The sequence below is a fragment of the Macaca thibetana genome, chromosome 11, assembly GCF_024542745.1.
Source record: "Macaca thibetana thibetana isolate TM-01 chromosome 11, ASM2454274v1, whole genome shotgun sequence".
In the NCBI taxonomy this organism is placed as follows: domain Eukaryota; kingdom Metazoa; phylum Chordata; class Mammalia; order Primates; family Cercopithecidae; genus Macaca; species Macaca thibetana.
In genome coordinates, this window is record NC_065588.1 from 89,892,796 (window position 1) to 89,917,586 (window position 24,791).

A 24,791-nucleotide genomic window follows, 5' to 3' on the forward strand; every position below is an offset into this window, starting at 1 on the left:
ACCACGCCTTGCTACATTGACATCTAAAAAACAAGGGCCGGTGGCTCATGCCTGTAATCCCAGCACTTTGGGAGGCCAAGATGGGTAGATCACTTGAGGCCAGGAGTTTGAGACCAGCCTGGGCAACGTGGTGAAACCCCATCTCTACAAAAAATACAAAAATTAGCCAGGCCTTGTGGCTTGCACCTGCAGTCCCAGCTACTTGGGATGCTGAGGCTGGAGAATCACTTGAGCCCAGGAAGAAGAGGTTGCAGTGAGCCGAGATCACACCGCTGCACTCCAGCCTGAGCAGGAGTGAGACCCTGTCTCAAAAATAAAAAGTAAAGGAAGGTCCTGGGGAAATTCAAGGTACTTTTATCTGTGTCCTGAACTTGACTTGACTTCAGACCGCTTCTCCTTCTGCCTCCTCCTTGAAGATCAACTCAAATACCTGTTTCTTTGCTCTTGCCTTCACCCACACCTTGAGTTTGATGCCCGAGTAGATGATGCTCCCAACTCCCAGCAGCCCAAACTCCACTCTCCTTACCTAGCATGATGTGTCTGAGGAAACTGGGCCAATAATCCACTTGATTGCATAGCCCAGGGCTCTTTCTCGCAGGATGGAGCTACCATTCCCAACCTTAGAACTGGGCCCACAAGAAGACCTTGAGATACAAAAGCCTTCAAGGTATGTGGGAAGGGTTTGCAAAAGGAGAATCAGGTTTATGGCTAAATGTCAGTAAGAACGCATGCCCCTGCCTTTCTACACTACTCCGAAGGCCCCTCAGCCAGGCTTCTTGGTGACTGTGTGGTGCCTGAGGCCATTCTTACAGCATGAATATATTAAAGCATGGTATAATCCAGACATTTGTCATTCTCCCTCCAGGTCATTACATATGAGCAGGTCTCTTTGACAATGCTCTAATATGCCCTCAAGGAGGCTTCATTTATTTAGAGCTGCATACAGATTTTGAAGAGAATGTATTTAAGACAAGTAGAAAAAGAATCTTTCATCCTTATTACAGATTACGTAAACTCCTAGCCAGATTCTAATTTCCTTGCTGATTCCAAACTTGCCAAGAGAGCTTTTTTTGGACATCATTAAATAGATCTTATTCTAGTTGTCTTTGTTTGTTTTTTAGAGATTGCAAGTACTCCATAGGTTTCCTTAAAGAAGCAGCAGGAGGAAGAGGCCTCATTTTTAGGAAAGCTTGCCTCATGCTCGGGCAAAGGTGGACACATCAGCTGCTGGTGCATGGGCCGGCAGCGGAGAGGAAGGATATTCACAAGAATTAACAGCTGGTCCAGAAAGGGTTCTGAACAATCAGGGAGAGGCCCTGTTCCTGACCCATCTGCCAAGCAGATGGGCTGTGATCAGACTGGCTCATCAGAAGGGGAGCATCTCTTTCCCAAGAATCCCAGTCCAAGTTCCAAGCCTGCGCTGGGAGCCACCGTTGTTGGGTTGAACTGATCCAGAACATACGGTCTGAGAGTAGAAAGGGAAGCTTCCCTGCAGTAGGCAGAATAATGTCCCCAAACCCACCCCAAAGAGGCCTATATGCGAATCCCCAGAATCTGTGAATATGTTACATAGTAAAGGGGAATGGGAATTAAGGTTGCCAATCCGTCGACTGTAACATAGGGAGATTACTCTAGGTTTTCCAGGTAGGTGCAATGTAATCCCAAGGATCTTTAAGAGAAGGAGGAGGAAGTGGAAGAGGAACCACCAAAGAGAAGGCAGCATAAGAGGGATCTGGCCTGGCGTTGCTGGCTTTGAGGCTGGAGGAAGGGACTACCAGCCAAGGAAAAAAAGCTGAAAAACGCAATGAGACAGATTCTGCCTAGGGCCTCCGGAAAGAACACAGCCCAGTTAACACTTTGATTTTAGCCCAGAGAGATCTATTTTGGACTTCTGATCTCCAGAATTATAAGATAATAAATTTGTGTTGTTTTAAGCCACTAAGTTTATCGTCATTTGTTGTGGCAACAATATAAAATAAATACATTCCCCAACAGGAAATTAGGGTGCTCTTACCAAAATGAGAAGGAAGATGCTGGGCAGGCCAACAAAAAGATCAGAAGAGATGTGTACTGCAGATGAGATCATGGGAGCGCTTGTTCTATAGCTCCCTGGATGGATATTTCCCAGGGGAGAGAGAATATACTTTCAAAGTATCAATAGTGGTATGGACCTGTTCCACAAAGCAAAAGCTAAGCTCATAGCACCTGTCAGCAAGACCAGAAGACCTGGAGTTAGGAGTGTGGCCTCTGAAGGCACTCCACAGAGACTGGAAACCTGGTTCCCTCATGCACCAGCTGCGTAATTCTGGGCAAGTTACTTAGACTGTCTATGCTTCAGTAAAATGAGGATGATAAATATCTGATAGGATTTTTCATGGGGATCAATGACAATTATACACATAAGGAATTAATAAAAAAAAAATCTGTGGATGCAAAGCCCACGGATATGGAGGATCAACTATTAAAAAAAAGAATTAAGAATCACTTCTGGCATATGCTTAAGGCTCAATAAATGTTAATGGCTGCTAATATGACTCATACTATAACCTAGCTCTGGAGTCAGACTACCTGGGTTCAAAGCCCAGCTCTGCCACTTAGAACTTCTATGCTTGGGCGAGTTACTTAGCATCTGTGAGCCCCAGGTTTTTTCATGTGTAAAATGGGGATATTAAAGTACTTACCTCATAGAGTTGTGATGAGAATGAATACATTAATTTATGTAAAGTACTAGAACAACGCCTGATATACACGATACTTGTTATCTAGCGTCATCATCGTTAGTACTAGTATGAGGTCACCATCACTTTGGAGGACTAATAACTAAAGCACCACCACCGTGATGATGCAATGGCATCTTATGTGATCGTGAAAACCTTTTAGGTTGGGAAGAACCATGGTTCCCAAACTGTAGGGACCTCTGGGAGCAACCTTATCTATCTTCCTATCAGAAACTCAAACCATGGAAGCACCCCGGTGAGATGGCTATATAATATATGAAAAGAAAAGAAAGTGGAAAAATTTGTCAGCAGAAACACACTGTAAGACTCTTGAAAGGGATGTAGAGAGAACCCACTTACGCCTCCTATTTCTCTGCTCTGCAATTCTACAGGGTTGCATTTGCCTGATGCTTTTGATTTAGTGTTTTTACACTATGTGAGAACATTAGGTTAAGGAAGCTTGCCATTTCCCTTTTCAGAGCAGTCCTTTCAACAATACCAAGAATTCGCACTTTGGTAGATAATGACAAGAAATACGACAGCCCTTTAGTAAACAAGCAAATCAGCTAATGGCAAAGGCTGATTTAATCAAAACATTCTGGTTCTCCCTCATCTGAACCCACATAAGGAATGAACCAATCCAATTGGAAAAAAATATTTGTTTTGTCTTTGCCACATTTATTTACTCTTAAGGACTGTTTAACTTGATGGGGCAGAGAAGTTGGAAAGAACAAAAATACTCAAGGCAGTGAACAGCCTCCCAGGTCTCTGGCAGCAGGCAGGAATGCCAGTGGCCTGGAGGTATTTCCACAGGGGCCTGTTTGTGAGCAGTTTCTGAAGTTCTTTGCCCTCATCTTGAGGGGTGGAGAAATGACCTGCTTATGTGGCAGGTTTGCAGGGCAGGGGGTGCAGAATAAGAACTAGAGAAAACAAGTCAGAAAGGTAACCCCTGCTCTGTAAATGATTCCAAAATATGAAATACTTATTCCAAAAACTTTACTGAGCATTCTATATGTGCAAGACACTGAGACAGGTGTTACAAGAAGGCAAAGATAAAGTAGACATAGATTTGAGCTCCAGAATTTCTTCGTCAAATAGGGCATGAGAAAGACACACAGATACCTATGGGATGTAGAAAGCTCCAGGTATGTTTTATTTTATTTTATTTTATTTTATTTTATTTATTTATTTATTTATTTATTTATTGAGACAGAGTCTTCCTTCATTGCCCAGGCTGGGGTACAGTGGTGTGATCTTGGCTCACTGCAACCTCCACCTCCTGGGTTCAACTGATTCTCCTATCTCAGCCTCCTGAGTAGCTGGGAGTACAGGCGTGTGCCACCATGCCCAGCTAATTTTTGCATTTTCAGTAGAGATGGGTTTTTGCCATGTTGGCCAGGCTGGTCTCAAACTCCTGACCTCAAGTGATCCACTCACCTCAGCCTCCCAAAGTGTTGGGATTATAGGCGTGAGCCACTATGCCCAGCCTCTCGGTGTGTTAAATTGGAAGCCCTAGAAACAGGGCTGGAGATGGGGTTTGTGTACAGGTGCTTACTGTTGTAAATTGTTTTTATTTTTTTTAGAGACAGGGTCTCCCTTTGTTGCCCAAGATGGGTGCGGTGGCATGATCTTAGCTCACTGCAGCCTCGACCTCCTGGGCTCAAGCCATCTTCCTGCCACAGCCTCCTGAATAGCTGAGACTAGAGGCATGCAGCACCACACCTGGGTAATTTATTATTTTTTTTGTAGAGATGGGGCCTCACTATGTTGTCCAGGCTGGTCTTGAACTCCTGGGCTCAAACCATCCTCCTACCTTGGCCTCCCAAAGTGCTAGGATTATAGGCATATGCCAGGGTGTCTGGCTTTATAGGTGCTATCTTGAAGAAGAGCTCTTGGGTGAAACCTTTAAGGATGCAAGTGAAGCAGAATAGGGCAGGGGAGAAGCTGGGTAAAGAGGTGACCATAGCCCCAGCCTGAAGCCATTCTTAGATCTGGAGGGTGACTGGTACCTGTGGTATAATACAAAATATATATTAATCTTGGTCTGTGGTTCCCAGCATAGAGCTCCTAACCCCCTTGGAAATTACTCTTTTGCAAATGAGATGATTTTTGCTGGGGAGAGGGGGCCTAGGTAGCTTTAGGATGGGGCCTGGACACAGGAAAAACCAACCACGTACTGAGAAGGTTAGAACTTCCAGCCTTGCTCTCCCACCTCTGAGAGCTGGAGAGAGGCTAGAGATGGAGTTCAATCACCAATGGCCAATGATTTAATCAATCATGTGTACTTACTGAAACTGCCATAAAAAAATTCCTACACAATGGGGCTTGGAGAGCTTCTGAGTTGGTGAACATATCCAGGAGAGTGGCTCATCCCACCTCCCCAGGGACAGAGGCTCCTGCATTCAGACCCTTCCTCAATACCCCTCCATCTGGCTGCTCGTGTGTGTCCATCATAATAAAGCGTAATAGTAGGTATGGCATTTTCCTGAGTTCTGTGAGGATTCTAGTGAATTATCAAAGCTGGGTGGGGAAAGTCACAGAACCCCTGAATTCATAGTCCACTGGGCAGAAGTGTGGGTCACCTGGGGACCCCATTTGTGGCTTGTGTCTGAAGTCTTGTGGAGCTGAGCCCTTTAACCTGTGGGAGCTGGGTTTCATAAAGGGAATCTGGGCACAACACAACAGCATTTACTAAAAGGTAATGCTACTGAAACACCAGAGATCCAGTCTAGGTCCTGCTGCTTGTTACACAGAATGCCAATCACTGAGACAATAAGTATTGCCGGGGAAGAAAGCTTTAATGGGGTGTTGCAGCCAAGGAGAATAGGAGATAAAGTCTCAAGTATGTTTGACAGACTAAAATTGAGGGTTTTATATAGCAGGAAAGGTGGGAAAACAGGAATTAAGGAGGAGTGTGGAAGTAATCATGATGGATGAGGGGTCTGGCATCTCCGTCTGGATACAGTGATCTGATGAGTTTTAGGTTTTTGTTTTTGCCTGTCTGTTTTTTGAGGAAGGAATTCAGATGAGATAAATGTAAGTTTTACATTTTAAAAACAGGAAGGGTTTTTATGTTTCTTTTAAAAACTGTAATAACATTTCTATGGGACAATTGGGCTGGTTTTAATCCCCTTTTTCTATTCATTAATTTTTCAATCATGGGGAATATGGTTGTCTACCTTTTTGGCTACTTAATGCTAAGGGGTGCATTGTGGGATAATGATGGGAAATGAAAACATCACCCCTGAATCTGAAGGGCTCAGGAGCACCTGATTGGCATCCTGCTTGTTGGAGCACCATGATTAAAAAAAAAAAAATGCCCAAGTATTAAAGTGAATCCCTTAACGAATCCAAGATAACAATCCTAAGCCTATTAAAAAGTATTTCTGATTCATAGCTGGGTGCAGTGGCTCACGCCTGTAATCCTAGCACTCTGGGAGGCCGAGGCAGATGTGGCTCACTTGAGGTCAGGAGTTCAAGACCAGCCTGAGCAAAGTGATGAAACCCTGTCTCTACTAAAAATACAAAAATTAGTTGGGCGTGATGGTGCACGCCTGTAGTCCTAGCCACTTGGGAGGCTGAAGAATGAGAATTGCTTGAACTTGAGAAGTGAAGGTTGCAGTGAGCTGAGATTGCGCCACTGTACTCCAGCCTGGGTGACAGAGTGAGACTCTGTCTCAAAAAAAAATTACTAAAAATTGTTTTTGGTTCATTATATTCTGCATGCAAGAAGGGTTTTGGGGAGAATAATGCCAACCTGAAAAGCACATGTTCCATTTATGATTTCTGATTTAGGGTCTTTGGCTGGGCATTGAATATTAACTTAAGGCCATCTTAGGGTTCACAAGAGCATGCCTGTTTTTTTCTGGAGGGATGCCAGAGGGACAGGTTTTATCTGAGTGTGGTGAATCCATGGCTTAACACTGGCTAACTTGGCGGATGAGTGGGTAATCAGCAGCATCTCAAAAGGACTGACCCATGGTGGTTGCAGCTGGTTTGCAGCCTGCTGGGATTTCCAGGTCTTCAGCATGACTTGGTTTCTCAGCTTCAAAGAGAAAAGAGGCACATCTGTAGGACACTGGAGCCTATTGGAAGCAAGCTCAGAAAGACTAGTTAATATATTTTTAAAACACCAGGTTAATATTCCCGTCATTATAAAGCCAGTTCCCAATGGCTTGCATATGAAGCATATTATTGGTTGCTTCCTCTGGGGTGTTCCACTTGGCATTGATAAGTGGAGTTGGGCAGCCCGCTTCTCAGGGTAAATAGATCTTACAGTGGCTTTTATCCAGTTTACCAGGCTGGTCATTCTCTCAGGAATAGCTTCCAGTGTGTCTGAATTATATATACCCATCTATGATTGTTCAACAGTGAGCTGTGGGTCTTGCTTATGGTCATTCAGCAAACACTAGGATTTCAGTCGTGGTCTGTTGGACCCCCAAGCTGCCGCTCTCCATGGCCACATGGTCTGGCCACCTTCAGGTTTTCTCCCCAGCTTCCCTGTCACTCAGCAGTTCTCAAACTCTAGTATGCAGCAGAATCACTGGAGTGCTTCTTCAAGTAGATTTCTGGGCCCCACCATGACAGCTTTGATTCAGTTGGTCTGTGCCAGCCAGAGCTATGGCCGGCTACATTATTTGCAAAGCCTCGTGCAAAAGGAAAATGCAGGCCGGGCGGGATGGCTCATGCCTGTAAACCCAGCACTTTGGGAGGCCAAGGCAGGTGGATCACCTGAGGTGAAGAGTTCGAGACCAGCCTGGCCAACCTGGTGAAACTCCATCTCTACTAAAAATACAAAAATTAGCTGAGTGTGGTGGTGCACACCTGTAATCCTAGCTCCTCGGGAGGCTAGGGCAGGAGAATCACTTTAGCCCAAGGGGTGGAGGTTGCAGTGAGCTGAGATCATGCCACTGCACTCCAGCCTGGGCAACAGAGCAAGGCTTCATCTCAGGAAAAAAGAAAAAGAATATGTAGAGGTCTCATCCTAGGGTGGGGAAGTCAATTTCCCCTTCCCACTGGCTCAGTGCCCTAGTCCATAGCAGACAGGCCACCATGCCCACCAATGCTAATTGCAGCCTCACACCAGGACACACTTAGTACCTGGATCAGGGATGGGAAGAAGCCCCTGATAAGTAGCCCACGGATTGAACTGGTGCTGCCACCCTAGAGTGGGGACAGCTGCTGCCTGGCCCTGGCCTGAGCACCACGCAGTGTGCATGCAACCCCGATCCTCTCCGTGTTTGTGCCCAGGCCCCCGCCAGGGACAGAGGGCAATGGCAAACACAAGCCTCCTCTCATCAACACAAGCCAGCTGCCACCTTGAGTGGAGGGTGGCAGTGGTCATTGGGCAGGGTGGGAAGACTAAGTGGGGTGTGGAGGATGGGGTGCAGGTGCTGAGAACCCAGGGTGGAAAGGGGAGGCAAGCTGTGAGCCAAGTCTCCAAACCCCCATGCTTGCTCCATTGTCCAATTGGACTTAGTAAACACAAATTCGAAGGTAAAATCAAACTTCAGCTTTGACGTTCTGTGTGGCGACACTAGTTGCACACCCATGAATTCAACTCTGGCCAGAGAATATTTACATTTCTAGCAAGTTCCCAGGTGACCCTGAGAAGCAGTTGATCTTTCCTTTCTTTCTTCTTTCTTTCTTTTCTTTTTTTTTTTTTTTTTTTTTTTTTCTTTCTTTTTTTTTTTTTTTTTTGCTTTGAGACGGAGTTTTGCTCTTGTTGCCCAGGCTGGAGTGCAATGGCGCAATCTCAGCTCACCGCAACCTTCGCCTCCTGGGTTCAAGCGATTCTCCTGCCTTAGCCTCCTGAGTAGCTGGGATTACAGGCGCCCGCCACCACACCCGGCTAATTTTTGTATTTTTAGTAGAGACGGGTTTCACTATGTTGACCAGGCTGGTCTTGAACTCCTGACCTCAGGTGATCCACCCACTTTGGCCTTCCAAAGTGCTGGGATTACAGGCATGAGTCATAGCGCCCAGCCAGTCCTTTCTTTTAAAAAGGCGCAAAGCATTGCTCCACAGTGTGACTTTCCTCTTTTCCTCGGTAAAATGGTGATGCTATTTCCTGCATTTCCTGCCTCATACGCTTTGGTGAGAGGACAAAGAGAAGGATGCCTGAAAGTGCCCGGCACAGTGGTTGGAACAAAGCACATACTCGGGAAATGTTAGCAGCGGCACTAATAGTAATAGTCATAATTATTATTGCTGCCACCACCTTCACTTTTGTTCAGGCTGTTGTGTCTGATGCCTTTTTCTAGTGCCCCCTATTTCCCCTCTGCTGTCTTCAGAAAAGAAACTAGAGAAGTACAGGGGCAGGGCAGGGCTAGGGAGGGACACCTCAGGTCACAGCCAGTTATTGCCAAAAGCCAAATCATGAGGAGATATGTAAAGATGCTGAGGTTTGCCAGAACAAACTAAAAACTCAGATCCTCTGAAATTGGCCCTGGAGGGAGAAATCTGAGTGTGAGGAGAATGTAGGCAAACCATTTCACCCCACTGTTCCCTGGAGATTGTGTGTCCAGTCTGTAAAAGACACATAAATATCTCTAAGGGGTAGAAAGCTCCAGATGTTCTTCAGAGGAGGACAGAGCAAGTCCTGGAGATAAAGATCCAACTCCCACAGCCACCCCCTCCTGCCCCTTCAGGAGTGAGTGGGGAGGTATCACTTTCCTTTCAACATTTAGACCAGGTTATGACGTTCAGAGCACAAGAACCCTGCACAGAGGCTGGCTTCTCCCCGCAGGGCCTCACCACATTCGAGATTACGTGGTCTCGCTTGCTCTCCAGGGTTCACCCATCCCATCTCACACGGCAGACATCCACTGTTCTCAAACTCTGGGCCAGGGGACCGAGGCCAGAGAGAGAGAACAAGACTGAGTGCCTCTGCAGTGGGTCTGGACTGTGGAATGTTCCAGGGTGCTTAAAAAATACTGATGCCTGGGTCCCACCCCCAGGAATTCTGATTTAATTAATTTAGGGTGCATTCTATGTATCAGTGTTTTGAAAACTCAGCAGGGGTTACTACTGTGCACTTGAGGCTGGGAGCCACTGCTGTCCCGCCCACTCTGTTCTGGGATATTCTCTGAGGATCCTTCTCTGAATGGCTGACAGGCAGGGTGAACAACCGCCTCAGAGGCACCTCCATTAATCAGATGCATGAACTTGCCTTAGTAGCTATCCAGGAAGGTCTTCAGGAACCCCACTGCATGACCGCAAGAGAGAACCAGCCACTGCAGGCGAGGGGAGGACGGCCTGCGCACGTGGAATCATTTTGGGAAGAAGGAGGATCACCAGGTCAGCACAGGGTTGATTGTATGCCTGTGTCTAGGGCATGTTCCCTGGAAATACAAAAGCTTCTTGGAGCTGTACTGAGAGCAGCTTTCGACCATGCTAAATTCCTATTAGCATTTTTTTAATGAACTAATTTGCTATTAATGTGTATTCTTTGGTGAAACTGTCTGTTCAAATATTTTGACCATCTTTTAGTTTAATTTTTTTTTTTTTTTTGAGACGGAGTCTCGCTCTGTCACCCAGGTTGTAGTGCAGTGGCACAATCTTGGCTCACTGCAACCTCCATCTCCCAGGTTCAAGTGATTCCTCTGCCTCAGCCTCCCGAGTAGCTGGGATTACAGACGCCCGCCACCATGCCTGGCTAATTTTGCAATTTTTAGTAGAGACGGACGGGGTTTCACCATGTTAGCCAGGCTGGTCTCAAACTCCTGACCTCAGGTGATCTGCCCCCCTCAGTTTCCCAGAGTGCTGGGATTACAGGTGTGAGCCACTGTGCCCAACTAGTTCAATTTTTGGAAAATATTTTTTATTGGCTGGGTGTGGTGGCTCACACCTGTAATCCCAGCACTTTGGGAGGCCAAGGTGGGTGGATCTGAGGTCAGGAGTTCGAGACTAGCCTGGCCAACATGGTGAAACCCCACCTCTACTAAAAATGCTAAAATTAGCCGGGCATGGTGGCGGGCGCCTGTAATCCCAGCTACTCGGGAGACTGAGGCAGGAGAATCACTTGAACCTGGGAAGGTGGAGGTTGCAGTGAGCCAAGATTGCGCCACTGCACTCCAGCCTGGGTGACAGAGTGAGACCCCGTCTCAAAAAAAAAAAAAAAAAAAAAAAATATATATATATATATATATATAAATAAAATGAAGTGCTGTAAAAGTTCTTTTTAAAATTAAAAAAACTTTTTTTTTTTTTTTGTAGAGTTGGAGTCTCACCATATTGACCAGGCTGTCCTCAAACTCCTGGGTTCAAGCAATTCTCCCACCTTGACCTCCCAAAGTGCTAGGATTGCAGGTGTGAGCCACCATGTCCAGACCAAAAGTTCTTTATATGTTCTGGATACAAACTGTCAGACATAGAAGCCTTCTTCTGGCTCCAGGCAGCAGTGCTAGAGAGTGTTCATCAAAGCCTGGTATAGGTGCCTTGTGTTTATGAGCATTTGGCCCGGTCTGCCCTCTCTTCTGTGCCAGGCAGCACTGCCAGCTCAGGTACAACCTGCTCACGTCAGATCAAGTCCACAAACATTTACTGAACATCTATTCCCTGACAGGATCATGCTAGGAACCAGGGAGAATGAAATAAATAGCTGTTGTTTATTAATATTCTTTGTAGAATGTTGACCTCGAGCAAGTTACTTGCTTCTCGATATTTCAGTTTCCTGATCTGTAAAATGTGACTGTGAAAGGACCCACCCTGAAGGGTTGTAGTAAAGTCAAAGTGAGTTAATACATCAAAATACTCAGTAGGATGTCTGGCATATATTACGTACCTAATAAATATTAGCCAATATTGTCATTATTTTAAAAATTCTTATTATTTGTTATAGCCTGAATGTTTGTGTCCCCACCAAATTTGTGTGTGTGTGTGTGTGTGTGTGTGTGTATATACACACACATTTTGAGACACAGTTTCACTCTGTTCCTCAGTCTGGAGTTCAGTGGCACAATCTCAGCCCACTCCAACTTCTGCCTCCCGGGTTCAGGCGATTCTCATGCCTCAGCCTCCTGAGTAGCTGGGATTACAGGCGAGTGCCACCACGCCTGGCTAATTTTTTGTGTGTTATTAGTAAAGACGGAGTTTTAATATGTTGGCCAGGCTGGTCTCGAACTCCCGACTTCAATTGATCTGCCCGCCTCTGCCTCCCGAAGTGCTGGGATTACAGGTGTGAGCCACTGCACCCGGCCTCCAGTGCACTATGATTAAGAGGTGGAACCTTTTGGAGCTTATTAGGTCATGAGGCAGAGCCCTCATCTGTGGGATTAGTGCTCTTAGGAAAGAGGCCTGAGGGAGCTTGTTCATCCCCACTGTCGTATGAGTAGGCAGCCAGAAGACCCTATCTTTGAAGCGGAGTGCAGCCCTCACCAGCCAATGACTCTGCTGGCACTTTGATCTTGGACTTCCCAGCCTCCAGAACTATGAGGAATACATTTCTGTTGTTTATAAATTGCCCAGTCTAAGGTATTTTGTTATAGCAGCCTGAATGGACTAAGACATTATGACAACTGCTACCACGGTGAGATGGAACTTAGAGGGTAATGGGGAAAACAAGCAATTATAACAGAGTGGTAGGTACTAATATACCTGGAAGCAGAGGTGTCATGGGAATATTCTGGAAGGGCCCCTATACAGGATTGGGGGTTATTGAAGGTTTCCTAAAGAAAACAGTGGCTTAGCTGAGAACAAGAAGTGATCAAGACATTTCCAGGTATAGGAGGGACTGTGTATTAGCCCATTTTCATGCTGATGTTAAAGACATACCCAAGACTGAGTAAATTACAAAGTAAAAGAGGCTTAATGGACTCACATCTCCACCTGCCTGGGGAGGCCTCACAATCATGGCAGAAGGCGAAAGTCATGTCTTATATGACGGCAGGCAAGAGAGAGCGAGAGTCAAGTAAAAGGGTTTCCCCTCATAAAACCATCATATCTCATGAGACTTACTCACTACCATGAGAACAGTATGGGGGAAACAGCCCCCATGATTCAATTATCTCCCACCAGGTCCCTCCCACAACACATGGAAATTATGCGAGCTACATTTCAAGGTGAGATTTGGTTGGGGACACAGTCAAACCATATCAGACTGTGAGGAGGAAGAACATTCCAGGCAGAGGGTCTAGCAATGTACAGTCTGCAGGTAAGAGAGGAACGGCTTGGTGGAGAAGTTGTGGGGTGCTGAGAGGAAAGAAGGGATACCACAGTAAGGTCATCTAGACCTTTTAAGCCATGATAAGGAGTTTGGACTTGATCTAAAGATGGAGAAGTCACAGATCCTGCCCTTGAGTAGCTTCAAGTTAAACAGGAGAGGTGGACATAAAACAGATCATTTATTAATTATGTCATAGTTTAATATAATGTGAGAAGACAGAGGAGAGACCCCAAACCCTGACTATGGCAGAGAAGGGGTTCTAGAAAAAGCCAAGATGAAATGCCCAGATCAACATGGATAGGTGTCACAAGGGAACACTTCCTCTTCTCAAGCATGCTATCTTGACCCTCTTCCCAGAGTCTTGGTGTAACATCATCCTCCACCAAGTCAGAAACCTTAATGTGATCCCCCATGCTACTTTCTCCCTCATCCCTCCCTCACATTCGACCAATGGCCGAGTCTCACTGAGTTGTTTCCTCTAACTCTGTCACTCCCAATTTCCCTAGGCAAGGGCTTCAGCATCTGTTCAAGGGATACTTTCAGCAACCAGGTCTATCTATCTGGATTTGCCCTGATCAAATTCCCTTTCCACACTGTGACTGCCAGAGTGTCTTCTAGCACTTCCAACATGTCAATCCAGTCATGTTTCTCTCTTGGGCAAAACTATTTAGTTCCACAACATCTTGCTGGGTCTGAATTTCTATGCATCCATAGATCTATCAAGAGCTAAGAATGAATGTGTGTAAAATATCTTTACCTCCTTTGGGGAACTGTAAAAGACCCTTTTTAATTCTATTTTTAGTGTTAAAGATATGTCAATATCTTTTCCTATGTGTAATTTCACTAAAGTTGAACTATTCTTTCTTGAACAACCTGAATTAAGGTTGGAAGGTGTATCTAGACCTTCCAGTGGTAGGGATTAAAAAATGCAAATATATAAATATAAATTCTTAACTTCCTTATTTGTTTTCCCAGGGTGAGCACCATATAAATGCTAAATTATTGGTTAGTGGGAAGAAAGGTTATTCAGTCATGGAGTCCTCCATACACACTGACCTCTTAGCCTGAATAATGTAAGATTTCAGCATTTTCCCCCTTCTTTGTTCTTCTCTAAGGTGGTTCTTTTCTACTTTTGCTTTTGCTTTTAAGAGTCAGGTTTATTAGGGACTAATTTTAACAAAATTTACCCCTGTACTGTACATAATTCAGTAAGTATTGTTGATTTCCTGCAGTCATGTAACTGCCTTGTCAAGATACAGAATACGTCCATCAACTCCAGAAATCCTCTCATGCATCTTTGCAGTTGATCTCCTCACCCACCCCCACTTCCTGGCAATAGCTGATCTGTTTTCCAGAATGTAATATTAATGGAATCAAATAAAATATAGCCTTTTGTTTCTGGTTGCTAATAGTATATCAGTTTTGAGAATAATTCATATTGTTGCATGAATCAGTAGTTTGCTTTTTTTCATTGCTGACTATTATTCCATGGTCTGAATGTAGTGGAATTTGTTTATGCATTTCTCTGTCAATGGACATTTGGGCTGTTTCCAGTCTTCAGCTATTATGAATAAAGTTGTAATTGTAACGTGAATACAGGTCTCTATATAGACATATGAATTCATTTCTCTTGCATAAATCCCTGACAGTGGTATTGCTGGATCATACAGTAAATGTGTATTTAATTTTATAAAAACTGCCAAACTGTTTTAAAGTGGTTTTATTATTTTTCATTCCCACCATCGATGTAAGAGAGTTTCAGTTGCTCCATACACTTGTCAAATGTTTGATAATGTCCCTCCTTGTAATTTTAGACATTCTAGTGGGTATGCAATGGTACTTTGTCATATCTTAATTTACATTCCCCAAAATTCAAATTAGCATCTTTTAATGAACAAATTTTCCATTAATATGTATATTTGTTGGTGAAAGTGTCTGTTCAAATATTTTGATCATTTTTTAGTTCGATTCAAAAAATATTTTTATGTTTGAGCTGTCAAAGTTCTTTATATATTCTGGATACAAGTTATAGACATAAAATTTTATAAAATTTTTCTGTCTGTGGCTTTAAATTTTTTTCTCAATATTATCTTTTTGCCCAGGCATGGTAATCCCAGCACTTTGGGAGGTTGAGGTGGGTGGATCACTTGAAGTCAGGAGTTTGAGACCAGCCTGGCCAACTTGGCGAAACCCCTTCTCTACTAAAAATAAAAAATTAGCTGGGTATGGTGGCACATGCCTGTAATCTCAGCTACTCTGGAGGCTGAGGCAGGAGAATCGCTTGAACTTGGGAGATGGAGGTTGCAGTGAGTGGATATCGTGACATTGCATTCCAGCTTGGTCAACATAGTAAGACTGTGTCTTTAAAAAAAAAAGAAAGAAAGAAAAGAAAAGAAAAGAAAAGAAAAGAAAAAAAGTTTATTTTTTTATAGCAGCTTTATTGAGCTACATTCATATGACATCTTTTGAAGAGCAGAACATTTTAATTTTGATAAGGTCCAATGTATCAAATTTTTCTTATATGGTTTGAGATGTTTGTGTCCTTTCTGAGAAAGCTTTGCCTAATTCAAGATCATATAATTTTATCCTGTTTTCTCAGAAGTTTTATAATTTTGACTTACATGTAGGTCTGTAATCCATTTCAAGTTAATTTTTGTATATAGTATGAAGTAATGGTCAACGTTCATTTGTTTTGATGTGTGAATGTCCAATTGTTGTAGTACAATTTGTTGAAGAGCTATCCTTTCTCCATTGAATTACCTTGGCACTTTTGTTGAAAATCAATTGACTCTATATTTGTGGTCTATTTCTGGACTCCCTTGTCTGTTCCTTTGGTCTATATGTCTATTCTCACACCAGTATTGCACTGTCTTGATTCCTGTAGCTTTAGAATAAATCTTAAAATCAAATAACATGACTCTTCCAACTTTGTTATTCTTTTTCAGAATCATCTTTAGGTCCTTTGCATTTTTATATAATTTGTTAATTTTTACCCCCCCAAAAAGGCTGTTGAGGTTTTGTTTAGGTTATGTTGAATCTACAGACTAATTTGGGGAGAACTGACATTTTAGCAATATTGACTCTTCCAAGCCATGAGCATACTCTGTCTCTTTATTTGTTCTACCATAGTTTCTCTCAGTATTTAAAAACATTATTTCAGTGTAGCGGTCTTACATCACTAAGTATTTCATGTTTTAAAAATTATTATAAACTGTATTTTTAACATTTTACATTTCCAATTGTTTCCTGCTAGTAAACAGAAAAACTATTTTTTTCTATTGACTTCGTATCTTGAATCCTAACTAAATTTACATATTTTATTTTTCTAGCACTGGCTAGAACCTTAGGGGGAAGCATTTGATTTTTTACCATTAAAAATGATGCTAACTGTAGGTTGTTTATAAATAAGATTTATCGGATTGAGGAAGTTTCTTTCTATTCCCAGTTTGCTGAAATTTTTTATGATGAATCTATGTTGAATTTTACAAACACTTTTTTTTGCATGTATTGAGATAATTATATAATTGTACTATTTTAGTCCATTGAGAGCAAGAGTTTTACTGACTGACTTTGAATGTTGAACTAACCTTGCCTTCCTAGAATATGCCCAAGTACGTGCTTTTTAAATATGTCTGGATTCTGTTTGCTAATCTTTTGTGACTATGTTCATGAGAGATATTGGTCGCTAGCATCATGATGACAGGATCAAATTCACACATAATAATATTAACCTTAAATGTAAAATTGGCTAAATGTCCCAATTAAAAGATATAGAATGGCAAGATGGATAAAGAGTCAAGACCCATCAGTGTGCTATATTCAAGAGACCCATCTCATGTGCAAAGACACACTTAGGCTCAAAATAAAGGAACAGAGGAAAATTTACCAAGTAAATGGAAAGCAGAAAAAGCAGGGGTTGCAATCCTAGTTTCTGACAAAACAGACTTTAAACCAACAAAGATCAAAAAAGACAAAGAAGGGCATTATATAATGGTAAAGTGCTCAATTCAATAAGAAGAACTAACCATCCTAAATATACATACACCTAATACAGGAGCAACCAGATTCATAAAACAAGTTCTTAGAGACCTACAAAGAGACTTAGACTCCCACACAATAATAGTGGGAGACTTTAACACTCCACTGTCAATATTAGACAGGTCATCAAGATGGAAAACTTAAAAAGATATTCAGGACTTGAATTTAGCTCTGTACCAAGTGGACCTGATAGATATCTACAGAACTCTCCACCCAAAAAAACAACAAATACGTATTCTTCTCAGTGCCACATGGTGCTTACTCTAAAACTGATCACATAATTGGAAGTAAAACACTTCTCAGCAAATGCAAAAGAACTGAAATAATAACAAACAGTCTCTCAGACCACAGTGCAATCAAATGAGAACTCAAGATTAAGAAACCCATTCAAAACTACACAACTATATGGAAATTGAACAACCTGTTCCTGAATGACTCCTGGATAAATAATGAAATTAAGGCAGAAATCAAGAAGTTATTTGAAACCAATGTGAACAAAGAGTCAACATACACCCCAGAATCTCTGGGATGCAGCTAAAGCAGTGTTAAGAGGGAAATTCATACCACTAAATGCCCACAGATCTGAAATTGACATCCTAACATCACAACTAAAAGAACTAGAGAACTAAGAGCAAAGAAAGTCGAAAGCTAGCAGAAGACAAGAAATAACCAAGATTGGAGCAGAACTGAAGGAGACTGAGACACGAAAAACCCTTCAATAACGCAACGAATCCAGGAGCTGCATTTTTGAAAAAATTAATAAAATAGATAGACTGCCACCTAGACTAATAAAGAAGAAAAGAGAGAGGAGTCAATTAGACACAATAAAAAATGATAAAGGGGATATTACCACTGACCTCACAGAAATACAAACAACCATCAGAGAATATTATAAACACCTCTATGCAAATAAACTAGAAAATCTAGAAGAAATAGATAAATTCCTGGACACATACACCCTCCCAGGACTAACCAGGAAGAAGTTGAATACATGAATAGACTAATAAGTTCTGAAATTGAGGCAGTATTAAATAACCTACCAACCAAAAAAAGCCCAGGACCAGATGGATTTACAGCTGAATTCTACCAGATGTACAAAGAGGAGCTGGTAGCATTTCTTCTGAAACTATTCCAAACAATTGAAAAGGAGGGACTAATCCTTAACTCATTTTATGAAGCCAGCATCATTCTGATACCAAAACCTGGCAGAGATACAACAAATAAAGAAAACTTCAGGCCAATATCCCTGATGAACACTGATGCAAAAATCCTCAGTAAAATACTGGCAAATCAAATCCAGCAGCATATCAAAAAGCTTATCCACCACGATCAAGTTGGCTTCATCCCAGGATGCAAGGCTGGTTCAACATATGCAAATCAATAAACATAATTCATCACATAAACAGCACTAAAGGCAAAAACCACATGATTATCTCAATAGACACAGAAAAGGCTTTTGATAAAATTCAACATCCTTCATGTTAAAAACTCTCAATAAACTAGGTATTGATGGAACATACCTCAAAATAATAAGGGCCATTTATGACACACTCACAGCCAATATCATACTGAATGTACAAAAGCTGGAAGCATTCCTCTTGAAAACCTGCACAAGACAAAGATGTTCTCTCTCACCATTCCTATTCAACATCGTATTGGAAGTTCTGGCCAAGGCAGTCAAGCAAGAGAAAGAAATAAAAGGTATTCAAATTGAAAGAGAGGAAGTCAAACTATCTCTTTTGGCAGATCACATGATCCTATATCTAGAAAACCCCATCATCTCAGCCCCAAAGCTTCTTAAGGTAATAAGCAACTTCAGCAGTCTCAGGACACAAAATTAATGTGCAAAAATCACTAGCATTCCTAGACACAAAAAATAGACAAGCAGAGAGCCAAATCATGAATGAACTCCCATTCACGACTGCTACAAAGAGAATCAAATACCTAAGAATACAGCTAACAAGCAAAATGAAGGACCTCTTCAAGAAGAACTACAAACCACTGCTTGAGGAAATCAGGGAGGACACAAACAAATGCAAAAACACTCCATACTCATGGATAGGAAGAATCAATATCAGGAAAACGGCCATAATGCCCAAAGTAATTTATAGATTCAATGCTATTCCCATTTAACTGCCATTGACAATCTTCACAGAGTTAGAAAAAACTACTTTAAAATTCATATGGAACCAAAAAAAGAGCCCCTGCAGCCAAGATAATCCTAAGCAAAAAGAGCAAAGCTGGAAGCATAATGCTACCCAACTTCAAACTATACTACAAGGCTACAGTAACCAAAACAGCATGGTACTGGCACAAAACCAGACACATAGACCAATGGAATGGAACAGAGAACTCAGAAATAAGACTGCACATCTACAAGCACCTGATCTTCTCCAAACCTGACCAAAACAAGCAATGGGGGAAAGGACTCCCTACTTAATAAATGATGCTGGGAGAACTGGCTAGCCATATGCAGAAAACGGAAACTGAACCCCTTCCTTACACCTTATACAAAATTAACTCAAGATGGATTAAAAACTTAAATGTAAAACTCAAAACTATAAGAACTCTAGAAGAAAATTTAGACAATACCATTCAGGACACAGGCATGGGCAAGGATTTTATGACAAAAATATCAAAAGCAATTACAACAAAAGCAAAAAATGACAAACAGGATCTAATTAAACTAAAGAGTTTCTGCACAGCAAAAGAAACTATCATCAGAGTGAAGAGAAAAACCTACAGAATGGGAGAAAATTTTTGCAATCTATCCATCTGACAAAGTCCTAATATCTAGAATCTACAAGGAACTTAAACAAATTTACAAGAAAAAAAAAACCAAACAACTCCATTAAAAAGTGAAGAAAGGACATGAACAGATGCTTCTCAAAAAAAGACATTTATGCAGCCAACAAACATATGGAAAAAAACTTAACATCACTGATCATTAGAGAAATGCAAATCAAAACCACAATGAGATACCATATCATGCCAGTCAGAATGGTGATTATTAAAAAGTCAAGAAACAACAGATGCTGGCGAGGCTGTGGAGAAATAGGAATGCTTTTACACTGTTGGTGGGAATGTAAATTAGTTCAACCATTGTGGAAGACAGTATGGCAATTCCTCAGAGACACAGAACCAGAAATACCATTTGACCCAGCAATCCCATTACTGGATCCCAAAGGAATATAAATCATTCTATTATAAAGATACATGCATGCATATGTTCACTGCAGCATTATTCACAATAGCAAAGTCATGGAACCAACCCAAATGCCCATCAATGACAGACTGGATAAACAAAATGTGGTACATATACACCATGGAATACTATGCAGCCATAGAAAGGAAAGAGATCATGACCTTTGCAGGGACATGGATGGAGCTGGAAACCATTATCCTCAGCAAACTACTGCAGGAACAGAAAATCAAACACCGCATGTTCTCACTTATAGGTGGGAGGTGAACAATGAGAACACATGAACACAGGGAGGGGAAAAACACACACTGGGGCCTGTAGATGGGGGTGGTGGGAGTGAGAGCATCAGGAAAAGTAGCTAATGCATGCGGGGCTTAATACCTATGTGATGGGTTGACAGATGCAGCAAGCCACCATGGCACACATTTACCTATGTAACAAACCTGCACGTCCTGCACATGTATCCCAGAACTTAAAATTTAAAAAAAATTAAAAATGAGATATGTTGGCCTATACTTTTCTCTTCTGTCTTGCCTGTCTTTGGTATGACAGACTACATAATGTTGGTCTCCTAATACAAGTTGTTAAATGTTCTCACATCTCTGATTTATTTTTTTTTAAAGTTTATGTAGGGTGGATATTATTTTTCCATTAAATGTTTGGTATAATTCATCAATGAAGGCTTCTGAACCTGGAGAGTTTATTTCATTAATATAAATAGGGCTATAAAGTTATCCACTTTTTAATTGTTTATTTATTTAGTTTTATTCTGAAGGTACATCAGCAATCTACTTCTTCTTGAATAAGCTTTGTTAGTTTGTGTTTTATTTTGTGGTGGTCTCTGTGTGGGATGTTGGCATATAACTATCTTCTGACTTCCCAGTTGCTACAGTGATCATCTATGTATTTATTCATATCATCTTATGCTATCATTTTTGTCCATTCAATGGCTGGAATCAATAGATCACAGTATAATCTGTTGTCAGTGAAGATGTGGCAGGGGGAACTTTGTGGTTGTGGCAAAGTAGAAGGCATTGTAGACCTTGGGCTAAAAATATAAGAAAGACAAAGATTTGCCTGATGGCTTTGTCAGACAAATTTGCCTCTTTTAATTAGTATGGATTTTAAAAACGGGAGAAAATTTAGAAAAGAATAACTGGCTCAGAGAAACTTGTAATAAAAAAAATACTCCTTTCCTGCAAGCATTGGAAAAGCCAGAGAAAAGCCAGATAAATTGGCAGGACTTACCAGCATGATGCTTTCTCTCTCTCTTATTTATTTATTTATTTTTTTTTGGCATTTTATAAGAAACAAGACTTGACTTTAGTATTTATTTTAGAATTATTGGCACATACTGAAATGTAACAGATTTTTTGATTGGGAGTTTTTGATAACAAAACAGAAAAAAAAAAACAATTTTCCTCAATTCTTTATCCCTGTCCTATGTTTAAATATTATAAATCACATTTGAGAATATTATAGTTACATTTGTTGGAATAGTACTCAGTGATTTGAATCACCTATTTTAAAAGCAACTTACTTGCCAAGCTGCTTTTTCACTTAAAATGTTACTTTCATTTATACTAAACCCTATACTGTTTTCTTAAGGACAATTTGTTTACAAGTACAGAATAACCTACTTAATATACTTTGGTTTAATTTACTTACATTTGAGGTATTTTTTTCTACCATCATCAAAGAATAAAATCAGGCATATGCTATAATATGTTGGTGAAGAGAGATTAAAACCATAAGTAAAGGCAAAGTGATAAAGGCAAACTGATATTATATTACATTCCTTTATGGTGGCACATGATCATTATGATTGTAAATTTAATGCGATAGGATAGCAGAAAAGGCCTATATGTGTGATCAGCTGGTCTTCCCATGTGGAATGTATATAGAAGTTGTCCTGTGGTTTGAGGAAGCAGCTACTGTTTGCTGAGCCTCCCTCATGTGGCTCTGCCACAAGCCTTGGCTAAAGGTAGCCTCACCCGTGATTGCCAGGCTGCAGGTTGGTTCACTGGGTGCTGCTGCTTCTCAGAATTCCATGACTAAGCCAGGAGTGGTGTTTGTTCTTTACTGATAGGTATTTCTTCTGCCTGCTCTGCTTACCACATCATCACACCAGGCCTTGACCTTTGTGAACCTCTCTGGAAAGTCAAACATGCCTAGAGCCTGACCAGGCTTAGGTCTAATAACACCATCAACTGCCCTTTGCAAGGTCATGGAAAAGAGGTTGGAGATGATTTAAATGAGAAGGAAACTTAACAGCTCATCCAGTCCAAATTTCTCATGACACGGATAGGAAAACAAAAGTCCAGAGATGTTAGAGGACTCCATCCAGGTCCCCTCTACTGTGATGTCTTTCTGGACATCCCAAGGTGATTGCAGTGGTGCTTCTGGCTGTTTGCAAAACCATTCTGTGCACTCCCCCATGACTTCTCACCCTCTGTTAGAATGATCTGTTGATGGTTTCTCTCTTACTAGAACTAGACCTCTTTGAGAGGAAGGCTGAGTCCCCCTAGTGGGTTCTACTAGGCCTGGAACCTAGTAAGTACTCATGCATGTTTGTTGACTTGGTGAATCTCTCTCATGCTGTCTGCTAGGTACTATTGTTTTGGGGCCAGCCTCATGGAGATTAAGCAGAAACTTGAAGAAAGCCAAACTCCTCTTGGTAGCAGACCAGAGCCTGAAGGGTAAGCCAAAGTGTAAGCGGGGAAGCACATCCAAGTAGGGGAAGACAAAAAAAGTGGATCCAGGGCAGAAAAAGGTGGTAAAAGTGTTTCGGTTCCCTCACTTACAGACGCATTGGATTCATTTATTCATTCATTCAGTAACTTTATATTGGGCCAGAAGCTGTTGTAGGCACTGAAGATATAGTGGTGAGTATAACAAAGTCCCTGCTTATGTCACAGTGGCAAGAAAGACAATAAACAAATAAATGAGTCTCATACAATGCTGAAGGCAGACTTATCTCTCAGGAGTATCTTAATAAAGATCTTCCACTCCCTTAGAACAAGTGTTCTCACCTGAGGTCAACAGACCCCTGCAGATTTAGAGTGAGGCTTCAGGTCGTCAATTAAGCCCTCAAATCTGTGCATCTAGAACATTTTTTCTGCAGAGAAAGTCTTAGATGTGGCCTGCCAATAAATGCCTGCAGAGTCAGGTGGGAATATGGAAGAATGAAATACATCAGGTGTGAGAACCCAGTCTCTTAAACACAGAGGAATATTATTTTCTGCCACAGAGGAATATACCTTCTCCCTTTTGTTCTGACATATTCAGTCTTTTGGGTCTATCTTTTATTTCCTCACTTCTGGTAGAGACTTGGGTCCAGATAAATATCTCTCCACTATAAGAAAAACAGTAATGCAAGGGTGATGACAAAAGGCAAGCAATGCTCAGTGTTGGGGAGACCTTGGGGCTGGTGAGGATTGGGCAAATGGGAGGGCACATGCCTTCTAAGGCGGGCAATCACTCCTCTGCTTTAGTTGATCGTTGCCTTGAGGAAATGGGACCCAGTATTGACAGACCTTATGGCTGGTTAAGAGAAAGCAGAAATCTGGTTCTCTTTGGGGATGAAATCTCAATTTAGTTCACATTTTCTTTAGAGAATACTGGCATACCAACCAGAACACTCTAAGTGAGTCAAATATGGTCCCCGTAGGCAGGTGGTTTGTGACCTCTGGTCTCTAGATTCTCCCAGAATTTCAGATTGATTCGTGTCTTACATAAGTTTGATAACCACTGTCTTAGAATATGACTGCCCTCCATTCTGTGGCGGAAAGACAGAGGGCATGGACATTTACCATGTTCCTGGGTCCCAGAAGTCTATGGGAAAGCCATCTGCCTCACTGCTCCCTGCCCCATCCTGGGCCCAGAGCACTAATGCCAGTGGCATCTGCTCTGTTCCTCTCCTTCTTCCTTTGTCTACCAGTGAGTGTCCTCCCTTATGGGGATGGAGCAAGTAGTATATTGTAAAAGGGACTTAGTGCTGAGAAGCACCAGAGGAAAAGTAGGAGATGCTCATTAAAGTGGAAGGCAACTCTCTTCTTCCCCTTCTCCATTCTGCATTCTTCTCTCTCCCCTAAACGCCCCCACACCCAACCCCCAAACTCTTGAGAATGCCCAAATCCAACCAGGTCAGGAAAAAATAAACTCACTGGTTCCTGTAGTGAGAAGCCCAAGTGTGGTGCAGCTTCTGGCATGTGGGATTCAAACACTCAGAAATTTCTCCCTCTCACTGAACCTCAGCTCTGCTCTTTTCTCTGTTGCCTTTGTTCTTCGACAGGCTCCCTCCATGTGGTGGAAAAGTTGACCTGCATGGTCTTTATCACTCATCATTTCAGAAGGGGAGAGCCTACTTCTCTTGTAGCATTTCCATCAAATCCTGAAAAGAAAAATAATCTGGTTAGTTGTACTGGACTTGTGAAACTGGACAAACCTCTATGTCCAAGAGCTCGAGGCACTCCCATTGGCTCACCCAGGTCACACACTCTTCAGTGAGTGCATCCCAGGATCACAGGGAGTCTTGAGGGCGCTGTGTGTGGTAGGGTGGTAGGGAGACGGCAAACTCTAAAAGGAAGAGATGGTGGATACTTAAAGCCTACCTTCTGTCCACAGGTGTGTCAGACACAATCTTCAAAGGCCATCCTATTGTTCCCCT

At 42.0% G+C, this 24,791-nt stretch overlaps 1 protein-coding gene and 1 long non-coding RNA gene across 4 annotated transcripts in view; one reads left to right on the top strand and one right to left on the bottom strand.

The window, feature by feature from the left end:
* Positions 1-24,791, bottom strand: part of UBE2N (ubiquitin conjugating enzyme E2 N) — a 443,559-nt gene that overhangs the window by 126,811 nt on the left and 291,957 nt on the right. The gene's annotated exons all lie outside the window — the stretch shown is intronic.
* Positions 2,725-20,588, top strand: LOC126930319 (uncharacterized). 2 transcript variants are annotated; one of them, XR_007717566.1, is made up of 4 exons: positions 2,725-3,862; positions 9,894-10,016; positions 10,935-12,870; positions 14,115-20,588. It is a non-coding gene; the product is annotated as an uncharacterized LOC126930319 (long non-coding RNA). The 2 variants fall into 2 exon arrangements; XR_007717567.1 differs by having other exon boundaries at positions 2,731-3,862; positions 10,935-11,027; positions 12,735-20,588.